This window comes from Rhineura floridana, chromosome 6 (genome assembly GCF_030035675.1).
Source record: "Rhineura floridana isolate rRhiFlo1 chromosome 6, rRhiFlo1.hap2, whole genome shotgun sequence".
In the NCBI taxonomy this organism is placed as follows: domain Eukaryota; kingdom Metazoa; phylum Chordata; class Lepidosauria; order Squamata; family Rhineuridae; genus Rhineura; species Rhineura floridana.
This window is the reverse complement of record NC_084485.1, coordinates 135,853,244-135,865,039: the sequence shown is the minus strand read 5'-3', so window position 1 is coordinate 135,865,039 and position 11,796 is coordinate 135,853,244. Positions and strand designations below refer to the sequence as shown.

The 11,796-nt window shown below is 38.2% G+C and overlaps 1 long non-coding RNA gene across 1 annotated transcript; it reads right to left on the bottom strand.

Annotated features, from left to right (window-relative positions):
- Window positions 1–792: 792 nt before the first annotated feature.
- Window positions 793–10,622, bottom strand: LOC133387950 (uncharacterized). The gene is made up of 3 exons (XR_009763607.1): window positions 10,572–10,622; window positions 3,059–3,119; window positions 793–1,186 (listed from the first exon to the last, which is right to left on the bottom strand). It is a non-coding gene; the product is annotated as an uncharacterized LOC133387950 (long non-coding RNA).
- Between the last annotated feature and the right edge of the window lie 1,174 nt (window positions 10,623–11,796).

Sequence of the window (11,796 nt, the reverse complement as noted above, 5' to 3'; positions counted from 1 at the left end):
TGGTCAGAGGCACGTTACCAAATTCTTAGAAGGTACACAGCAAGTGGATTGGACTGTGAAAGACCAACCCAAATTGTGTTTGCATTCTGACAAATTTGTAGGGCAGTCCAATATCTCAGAGCGGAGGTCAGGTCTCCTGCTCCCCTGGTGCATTCACTGTAGATGCCCAATTTCCCTGCTTTTTAAAGTTTGATAGAAATATCTGTGGGCTATGGGTACATTCTTAAACTGCAAGGGTTTTTGCCTATTAGTGAATTGGCTTTAGGATATGCTAAAGCCAAAGTAGTTATAAAACAGCATATTAGGGACATTGAACTCCCAAGAACACCTAGGGTTGGCCACACTTTACCCAGACTTTAGAGAGAATATGGTGGAATTTGCACCCACAAATTATTAATAAACCTGACTATCCCTAAATATAGGAAAGCTTTTACTCTAACCAAGTTCAATGTTCTACCTTCTGCTTTCCTGGAAGGCAGATATAAGAGTGTACCCTATCAAGACTGTCTGTGCCCTTGTGGCTTAGGAGAGGTGGAGACAATTGCCCATATGTTATTCTGTTGTTCTTTTTATCATGATTTTAGAGCTATTTTTATTACTCCACTATTAACAATAACACCCGGCAAATCTAATTTATTTTATCTGGAATACTTGTTCTATGACTGGAACCCCCAGGTCACAAGGAAAGTGGCCAGCTTCCTTACAGCTTCTAGTGATTGTCAGAGAGCAAGGATGAAATAATATTTTCATAATTTTAATCTTTAATACTTTTATGCTTTACAAGAAAATCTATTGTGGTTTGCTTGGTTTTATTATGGACAAGAGTTACATTATTTTACTTTTTTATATTTCTCATTTGTTGTACAATTTTGTATGGACTGGTCTGTGACCATAGTAAAAATAATCAATCAATTGCAGCTGCTAGAAAAGCCATCATTTGTTTAGACCTCCTTTCCACTTCCTTTGTGAGAACATTTTTCAGCAATTCTTCCTTCAGTCATTGCCCATTAAGCCTGTGGCTGTCTGTCAAATCTATTCTTAAGGCTCCTCAGAAAAGTGTCTTAGAACATGCAGATAAGGCAAGAAAATTGGGGGGAAATTAATGGAAGAGAGGCTTGATATTAGGGATTACATCATCATCATCATCAGATTAAGGGTTACATATAATAATGAGGACAAGTGGGACCTGCAACAAAATCGAGAATTGAGTTCACAATTAATATATGCAATAATACTGGAGAATGATCTGATTCCATCCTAATTAAATGAACCAAAGAAGCTCAAGCAATGTCGGGATACATTTGATCTTGTAAACAACATTGTAGAGATCAGCTTTCTTAGTTTGTATCGTAATGCTTTTCCCCAACACGGCTAAAATACCTTCTTATTGTACCCTGCCCTTTGTGGGTTCTCCTGAAGTTAGGACTGCACTAATTATTGTCCAGTTTTGATTTTTTTTGCCTGAAAATAGTGTAAGTATACTGCAATGTGCTGCCGCCCTTGGGTCCTACTGGGAGGAAGGGTGGGATACAAATTTAACAAACAAACTTTTGAGTGTAAGAATATTTGCGTTTTTCAGTTTTGTTTGGTATGATTGATCCCCATGTCATCTGCTGCCTCAGTGCCATTTTTACCTTTTTAATCACTACTTTTTTCTTCCTGGATATATCATATGGGAGATCCAAGGCAATTGGGAATTATGTCACAGTGACATGATGAAAGCCCTATGGGCAAATAAAGCTGTGTGAGAGCTTTGCTTCCTGGATCAGTCAGGTGGGCAGTCATAACCAATTGGATATCACATAATAAATAGGACAACATCATAATAATATGTAGCCAGTCAGGTTTCATTATGTGCTTTTGTCACTGAAGACAATCAAAGCTGACAGAAGTTATGAGCAAAAGACAGCAATGTAAGTGAATAGTTGAACGCTTTTGCAGACATTGCTGACATATTGTCGAGCATAGTGCCAAAAATGTTCCTAAAACACAGTGAGCAGTTTCAACTCAGCCATACCACAAGTTATTTTTTGTTGCTTTCATCAGCTAAACATGATCCTTCCCTGTATTTTGTCCCTGTTTCCACCTCATCATGCTGTTTCTTTGGCCTGCCAGAGTGCAAAGTTTCCTGGACTATTATAGTGCTGAAATTTTATGTAGTGAATTTAGGAATCCATCAGACAAAAGGAAATGAGAATTGGTCTAGTATTTTATACACTTTGATAGATGTTTAAAAGTTTGAAAGGATTCTAAGGAGAATTCTAAGGAGAATTTCGGCCCAGTTTATCTGAAGGAGCGCCTCCAGCATCACCAATTATGCCGCCTGACGAGATCAGCCACACAAGACCTCCTCTCGGTCCCGCCAGTCAAAACAGCCAGGCTGGTGCGGACCAGAGAGAGGGCATTTTCGATTGTGGCCCCCACCCTCTGGAATTCCCTTCCTTTTGACCTTCGGCATGCCCCCTCCCTGATGGGTTTCCGCCGGGCCTTGAAGACCTGGCTATTCAGGCAGGCCTACAGGGTTTTTGGGGTCGATTAGTTTTATGATGTTATTAATTGGAAGGCTGGTTTTATATTAATTATTGACTGTTTTTTGATCTATATATTGTATTATTGTGTTATTGTACGTCCCCTAGAGTGGCCGTTAATTCAGCCAGATAGGCGACTCACAAATAAAATTTTATTTATTTATTATTTATTATTATTAGGAGGATGACAAGCAACTACAGTTTAGTACCAACTAGCTGTGTGTGTTGCTGTACTGAATACAGACCCAATGTGGGCTGATGGTCCCATCTCAGAAGGCTTTGAGGCAACAAGACAGGTAAGTAGTCTTGGAAACTGACATGTGATGCCAGTGGTGGAGCAGATAAGGGGGATGAGTTTGAGTAAGTCATGGGATCCACTCATTCTTAATAGGGCCGTCACCTGATTAAATCATTCTCAATGACTTAATAACATTATATTTCAATTGATTAAATATGTATAGACTTGCATATTGCTAAAACAATATTTTGAATTAAAAAAAGTTTTTCAGATGGTGCATGCATATTATTACGGGATTTGGAGGTTGAGATGGATGGTTTCTATGAATGCCCTTCCAGCCACTGATTTGGTATCTGCAAAGGAAGAAACATGTGTCAGACTAGTTCCATTCATAAGTTAATGGATTTAGCCAAATCTGTCAAGTGCCTTCATTAACATATGTTAAAATCAGCCAGGAGAGCAATGTGAGTCATAAGAACTGTTTCAGGAGAGAGGCCCTCCTCCCCCATCACCTGGCTGGAGACCCCTCATGCTGGAGCCAGGAAGTTGTCTGAGTTAGTGTGAGTCAGAGGAAAGACTGGGAATTGAAGAGTCAGAGAGGCTCACTTGCTCTTTGTGTCTGAAGGGATCCCAAAGCTAATGGGCCTTGGGGAGCAAGATCTGATGGACTGTTAATAATGAGAACCTTTCTATGTTATGCTCAGGCTGTAAATATGTGTAAATAAAAACCACATATCCAATAAAACACCACAGTCTCCATTGACCTTCTTTCCAAGAAAACCAAACCCTGGGTAAGCGCTGGCACCCCTGGAAATCTTGCACTGCTCGGAGATTGGGGTGATGTGCAACACTATTTTAACAGCAGATGCCATCTTAGGTATTCCCTCCTATGTGTGAGTGAAGACAGGATGTCTTTTCTATTGTTACATTTGCCACCTGCAGTTTGTAAAAGACATTACAGATAATTACTTATTGTTAAGAATGTGTAGTCTGATTAATCAGAGATGCTTGGGGGTCAATTAAGGTTACTAACTGGTTAATCTAAATTATTAATTGATGAAAAGTTGCAGCCCTGATTAATAAACTCTCCCACTTCTCACCAAGAGAGTTTTTGAAGTAGCTACAGCATTGGTTAATAACTGAATTTACAAAAGATAATTCTAATTCTGGATTTTATCAGTTTAAATACAACATCCAAAAACCATCAACAAGAGCAACAAAAAAGGGAAAAAATAACAACCCAGAAGATTTGGGGTGGGGTGGGGGAAACAGAGCAAACCACAAAAAACATGGTTCATGATAATTGCTTTGAAAATGGTATTTGATTTTGACTAATGTTAAGACATTCTAAATGGCAGATTCAAGAAAAATACAGTACCATATTATTCTGTGAGGTGTAGATAAAACATTAGAGATGTTGGAGCTCAAACATGGGATGTCAAAGTAGGAATGCTTAAGCAGTTGTATTTCTGTGAATGCAGATATGAACAGACCAGATCTAGACGTCCCAGACTTATGTGAAGGCTGGAACATAATTATCCTTGGGATTTTGCACGTCTACACATTTTGCAATACAGCTCTAAAAAACAAAGGTACCTTGTGCTACAATGTTTATTTTTTGATAAACTACATCTACCCAAAATGTGTACACTGAGATAAAATACATATTTAAAATTGATTTCTGTGCTGATTTTTATAAAAGCAAACAAAATAAAAAACAGATTAATGTGGAGATGGGATGGACGTATGAATGAACACACACAAAACCAATACAGACTGGAAAAAGGCTAATTGATCCATCCCTTCCTCAAAACTCCTTTGAGGTGTGTGAGGGAAAAGCTTCCTAGATAGTCTCAAGAGCAATGCACAGTCTCCTTTATTGTTTCTTCAGATGCCCAAGGTCTGCATCCTGGCAATGAAAGCTCCAGGGCTACTTGAAGGTCGTAATGATAAATGGGCTCAGGCACATTACAAAAGGAAGGCTTAAATTCCTCAAAAATTAGCTTAAATGTTTTTAAAGAAAGTAAAGAAAGGAAAATCATAATTATTGCTCCTATTCAATAAGAATATGATAAAAACAATGGTGGTAAATTAAAGTTGAACATTTATTTAATTGAACACTATCAGCGCACTGAACATTCCTGAAAACCAGTCTTTTATTTTGTGATTTAGCCATAGGCCATAGTGACATTGTGAAATTTATTTTCCTTTGGTCTTTCTGAGAAAATACTAAGTAAGCTACTGACGGAACTGTTCTGGACTTCTTGAGAAGGCACAATAGGGACTTCCGGGAAGGGTGACTTCGCTTGTGCCTGCTTTTGGGATGGGCTCCCGCCTCAAAAGAAGCTTATTCAGATATAAATCAGTCAGAACATTTTTTTTTTTGACTGATGAAATTTCTCCCGGGCAGGGAGAAACGTAGAGATCAACCTCAAAAGCCTGTTTTTGTTGGGAGGACTGGATTTCATTAATTTATGAGATAAGGTCCAGCCAACAATGCCGGACGGACTTTCTAACAAGCTCTATCTGCTTAAGCGATACGTTTATCTTTTCTTTAAAGAGAGAACGGACTAACAGGCAAGCACCCTTCTTTCTATTATTTTTTTTTACTTGGTTTAAATTGTTACAGCAAAAGGAGATTTGTCAGATTGATCGGCTTTGGACAACTTCTGGGTGAGATATAACTCTTTTCTGTTATTCACGAAATTAACAGCTTATCTCTGTTTCTGTCGCAAAAAGCTGTCCTGGAAGTGCATTCTAAAGATAATAAACAGAAGAGGGATTTCTATTCCTGATTTCTATTCCGAGGAATATTATATTGTCTGGGACTATTCTCTTTTTGGTCTATTTTATTTTGACGAATCTGCTTCTTCACGACGCCACTAACTGTTTTGATGCTGGGAACTAAATTTGTTTTGCATTCTTGAACATAGAGAGATAAGGCAGGTTGCTCTGTTTATACTGTGATGTCATCAAGCCTGGAATATTAACCCAATTGTTGCTGAAATAAGAAGTGGTTCTTCTTTATTTTTGTTTTGTTTTGTTTTCGTGGTTTTAAAAATGGCAATCAAGAAAGTGGCTGAGAATCTGGAAGTAACTATGTTTCAGAAAATAATGGATGAGATTGAGATAACGAAACAAACCCTGCGACAGGATAGTAAGGAGCTGAAAATTGAACTGAGCAAAATGACGCAGGAGCTTAAAGAAATAGGGGATCCTGTGAGAGAGGAGAATGAGATCAGAGATGAGAAAAGAAAAAATAAAGGGAAGATACAAGCCCTGGAGATTGGAACAAATGTGGAATTGGAAAAAGATCTGGAGTTTATGGATTTTAGAAATAAAATCTACTGTTTGGAATTTAACGTTATCTCTGAAGAAATTAATGAAGATATTAGAGATAAAGTTATCAATGGCTTGGATAATCTTCTGGACTAGAATGATGTGATGGAGCTTGATATAGAGAAAATCTATGGAATTAACTGCAGCCATGTGACAATGGAAAAACTCTTAAGAGATGAGCCAGTGCATTTTGTAAAAAAGAAGAACACAGATATGACTTTACAACAGTATTTCAGCAACTTATTCAGAATGGATGGCAAGAAAATATTTGGGATAGAGGAAATTCCCATCAGACTCTTATTATATGACTATGGTTACAACAGCAAGATTATTATGGAATACTGATAATGGAAGATTGGACACTGAAAATTACTGGACTTAACAGGACTATTGAAGATGGAAGATGGAACTAATAGGGATAATGGAATAATGGCTATTGAAATTATTGGACCTAACAGATTCTGATGAGATGGATTAATCGAAATGTTTATTTGGACTATGGTTATGACAATAAGATTATTATAATTATTAACGAGATGGATTAATTGACATGTTTATTTGGAGAAAAATTGATAGATATATTTCTTAAAGAATTGAAACCTCTCTTTGACTTTTTGTGGAAAGAATAAAGTAATGTTTATGAGATTTGATGATTAATTAAGATAACTACTGGAGGAAAGTGATTTTATAATATGATTTAAGAGACAGGATTGTTATATATTGTAGACCTATAACTGATTTGATATGTGACAAATGGGAAGTCAACATTTTATTTTTTTTGTTTAATCATTTTTGTTTTGTTTTGTTTTTTGTCTTTGAATGTTTTATGATTTTGTTTTGTATGTTTTATGAAAATTTGAATAAAAATTATTGTAAAAAAAAAAAGAGAAGGCACAATAGGTATTTTTCTTGAGAAGAGCAGATTAGACTAGATAATATGCAGCAAGTTACTTAAAACTACCATCCCATTGAGTGAGGGCATGGTATACATGAATGAGTTTAGTATGCTCCATTTGATTATACTGATCAGCTTCATGGGTCTATAGATTTTTATTTATTAAATTTATATCCTCCCCTTCCTCCCAGAAGGAGGCCAGGGCAGCAAGCAAAAACACTAAAGCACTTTAAAACATCTTTTAAATAAAAGACTTTAAAAACATATTAAAACAAAACATCTTAGAAACATCTTTAAAAAAATCTTTAAAAAATCTTAAAAAGCAACTCCAGCACAGACACAGACTGGAATAAGGTAGAGACCTTAAATAAAAAGGCTTGTTGCAAGAGGAAGGTCTTTAATAGGCACTGAAAAGATAGCACAGATGGTGTCTGTCTAATACTTAAGGGAGGGAATTCCACTTATACTGCAATTATAATACTTAAGGGGGGGAATAGATGTGTAATGCTGTTTATTACACATATCTGTATCCCTCCTTTCCAGTTCAAATCTCGAACCACTTGAGGTGGCTTACAAAGAAAATTTAAATCAACAAGAAGCCATTAAAATACAAGAATAAAGCAGCTAAAAAGAATAAAATTTGGATGCATGATTTACCCCTGTCATGTGAGACAATACATTTAAATTTTAAAAGATTAGTGCAGTGCTGGCCATGCAGGTCAATTTTGCTAGCTTTACAAGTGAATATCAACTTTTAGTTTCAGTGGTTAAGTAGGTAGTTAAGCAGATAGGCTGTGATAGGTACCCTCCAGGTTTGCCACCTAAGGCCCAGCAGCCCAGGCAGTTGCCTGTCCTGAAATCTGGCACTTTTGTAATCAGCTCCCACGCATATGGTTAGAGGGAAGGGCTTTGAGTTAAAAAAATGACATTCAGACATCCTTGAGAGCTGGCCACCTTTCACTTTAGATACGGTATTAAGAAGTATGTGCTATCAGCCCCCTTTGCTCCAAACAAGATGAATTAATTAAGATAGAAGAGTTTGCCCTATCTTTTTTAGGTTGCACTTGGCAGTTAGCAAATGTGTTTCATGTCAGAGTATCATTCTTTTATAAAACTGACGTTCTATAAGTTCCAAAGCCTCATTTAACAGATATTCTAGAAGCTCAATGATATGAGCTTATCAGCATGTGCTCCTGTTCATTTTCAAGCTCAGTGAAGCTGAGTTGTTTATCAGCGTGATCAAGTGGCACTAATTTAAATCACGCTGAGCAGTAGCTGCTTCTATGCACCCAGGATAAAAGATGAATGGGCAGAGTTGCATGGCTTAGTTGTGCAGGTGGTTGCTCTCGTCTGCATGATCACATCAATTCTTTCATAATCCATATATTAGGACAATCCCTTTATTAGGTCACAAAATAGTCAGAAAGTGTGAGTGTGGAAGCTCTTGAGTTCCCCAGAAGTCTTCATTGGGTTAGAGGGTAAAGGTGGGATGGCAGGGGATGAAAATTTTGTTTATGGTGAAATCATTGAGTCTGTTTCTGGCTATGTGAGGTGCTATGCAGGTTTCAGGTTTCACCTAGTCCTGTTGTGAAGAAGGAAACTACAATGGTTGACCCCACCCCATCTTTCTTGACTCTAAAGGCCAAATTAGATCATACATTAAATGCATTTGATGGGCGGTGTTCAACTAAGTTCTACTAAGAATAGATCAACTGAAAATAATGAACCTAAGTTAGTCATGCCCATTAATATCAATGGGTCTGCTCTGAGTAGGACTAATATTGAATACCACTCAATGTGGGTGGTTTGTTTCTTAAAAATATTTAACATATTGTGCAGTTTGGTCCTTTGTTTTCAAGCCTATCAAGTACAGTCTTTGCCCTTTTCCTTATTGCATATCATGTTGGTTGTTAGGCACGCAAATAGGTCTGAGAAGAGTGAGGCTTGCTGTCAAGGCTACTGCTGTCACAAAGACACTATCCCATCTATAATCAGAGGAAAACAGTGATATTCTATGTAGGCCCTGGGAAGGAAGGCATATTTGGAACCTTTCTCTGTCAGTACTGTTCCAAGACATGCTGCCACCTGAGGCGTACATGCAAAAGACACTACTTGATTGGGCTGGCCCACAGACTCGCATTGCCATTCTTCATTCTCCATCCCCTCCCCTTGACAAGCAGCTTGCCTGGTCACAGCAGCAGTGTGTTGCCACTGTAAAGTGTCTCTGAACCATCAGCAGCACCAGTTGGCAGCTGCCATCTTAGATCCACAAGATACAATGCTTGACATGATGTTGACATCACATCAGGAATTGCGTTTGGGGAGATTTAAGACTGAGGTTGCCTGCTACCGATAGTCCAGAGCCAAAAGTTCCACTTGCTGGTGCTGGGATCAGGTCAGTAAATAATAATAATAAAATTTTATTTGTTAGTCGCCCATCTGTCTGACTTAACAGACACTCTGGGCGACTTACACAATATAAAACACAATTTAAAACATATTCATACAACAGTAAACCACCTGTTAGTAATAGCCTAACCCACCCCAGAAATCCCATAGGCCTGCCTGAATAACAAGATCTTTAAGGCTTGACGAAAAGCCATCAGGTAAGCTGCTGGATGGGCAGGCTGAGGATGTGTGTGACTAGGGTGTGTGGTGGCGGCAGGAGTTTTGGGTAGAAAGTCCTGAGCCCAGTTCCCTGCTAGATGCTGCCACTACATCAAGTAACTGTCACCGTCCCCATGCCTGGCTAACAGGTTGCTTGATCCGGTTGTGGCAGGATTCTAAGTTAAAATAGGACCACTTCTGTCTCACATCTGGACCATTTGCAAAGGGGAGCTACCATTTTATGCTCAAAATGCCCAGTGTGCATTTTGGGATATTTAAGGTATCAGCTGCCTGTTCCTGACAGTCTGGAGCTGAGTTGTTGTCCAAAACTGAATGTAGAGTAGAGGTGGCAGATGGGCAGCCGGCCAGAGGCAGTGGTGGATGGGGTGGGGAAGTGGATGAGATTCTGACATCTTTTCCTAACCACCACCTGAGCCAAGTGGCTTGGTGTGCCTAATGACAGGGTTGGCCATACTTTCTCTCAAGTTGAAAGTTATGGGTTCCCAAAACAGCATCTATTACTTCCTTTTCTTTCTCAGATTGCCTCCTCTCTTGCCACTCCAACAAAACGTTCAGAAAGGGAAGGCAGAGAGACTTGCAAGTATGTTAGACATTATTGTAGTAATAATTACAGATGTGAATGTGGTAGGAATAGAAGTGTAAAACGAATCAATTGTGTGATTCACAGAAAGGGTTTAATCTTTGTGTAAAGCACTATGTGTATTTGAAACAATTTATTATAGTTATTAATTGCATTTATTAGTCACTTTTTTCATGAAAGAAATTGTGGAAATCCTATTTGCCTGAAAAGGTACACATCAACACAAGCACTCTGTGTATCTCCTTGCCCCTGGAATTTTGTTTTGAAATAAAATTAAAAATACAGGAACAACAACAAAAGCACACATAACAGTACAACAAGATTGTTAAAGCAATAAAGAAACTGACTGATTACAGTCCTTACATTATTGTGGGAGAACTAAACAGCCTGAGGAGCTTCCAAACGTCAGCATCTGTATGATATAATGGTTAGAAAAAATATAAGCACCGGTGCTTCCCTGGAATTTGATCAGAAGTTTGAAGAGCTTCCACATAGGAAATAAATGGAAACTCTGGTGCTTCATGTGGGTCAAACAAATTGATGTAGATGCCTAATTGGTTCAGGCTTTTTAAAACTCAGCTTTATAAGAGAGACATTATCTAATGAATCAGTCTATTAGCTTTCACTATGATCCAAGCTACTATCTTTTAGGATCCATATGTCTGTTTATTTATTTCTTTATTTATTGCATCTGAGTAGACATGCTTAGACTTGCACTGCTGGTTTGCTACTCTAAGCACATTTAGTATGAAGTAGAGTCTCACTGGGCATAGTAAAACTAATTTCTGAATAAGTATTCATAGGATGGGACTCTAATTATACCTTAAAAGCTGAACCCTTAAGCTATGTATAAATGCTGCAAATGCAATAATTAGGTAAGATGTTACTTTTTCCTAGAAATATCCTTATGTTTTTAATGAGCAACAATTCAATAGTGAAGGGTGTTACTTCATCTTCATACTGGGAAAACATGCCCTGTTGAAAAATCTGTCAGGTAGGATTCTGGCCAGGGAAAGGCAGCAGCCCCAGAATACAACAGTTGGGATTTTGAACTTTGAATCCTGATACATCCGTGAAGCTGATTCTGTGGCCTTAAGCCAGTCACTGTCTCTTAGCTTAGCTTCCCTCACAGTGTTGCTAGGATAAAAGGGGGGGGGGGAGAGCCATGTTGCTTGAGAGCCAAGCAATGGTGCTTGTTAAGTAATTTTACAGTGGAATCTTATAAGTGTCTACTCAGAAGTAAACTCCACTGAATTCAATGGGACTTACTCCCAGGTATGCTGCCTTGAGCTCCTTGGAGAAAAGGCAGGATATAAATGTAATAAAGGGATTATTCAGGGATTATTAGATCACAGAAACTTCCTGCTGCTTGTAAACAAAACAAGCTTTCAGGGTATTTAATCTTGCTGTTGTTATCACAACAAGTATCAATGTTTTATTTACGTTCATCTATATCCCAATTCCAAAGAAAGGGGATCCCAGGGAATGCAGTAATTATCGAACTATTGCCTTAATATCCCATGTGAGTAAAGTAATGCTCAAGATTCCACAACAAAGGCCTCTTACCTTACCATATATAGAGCAAGAA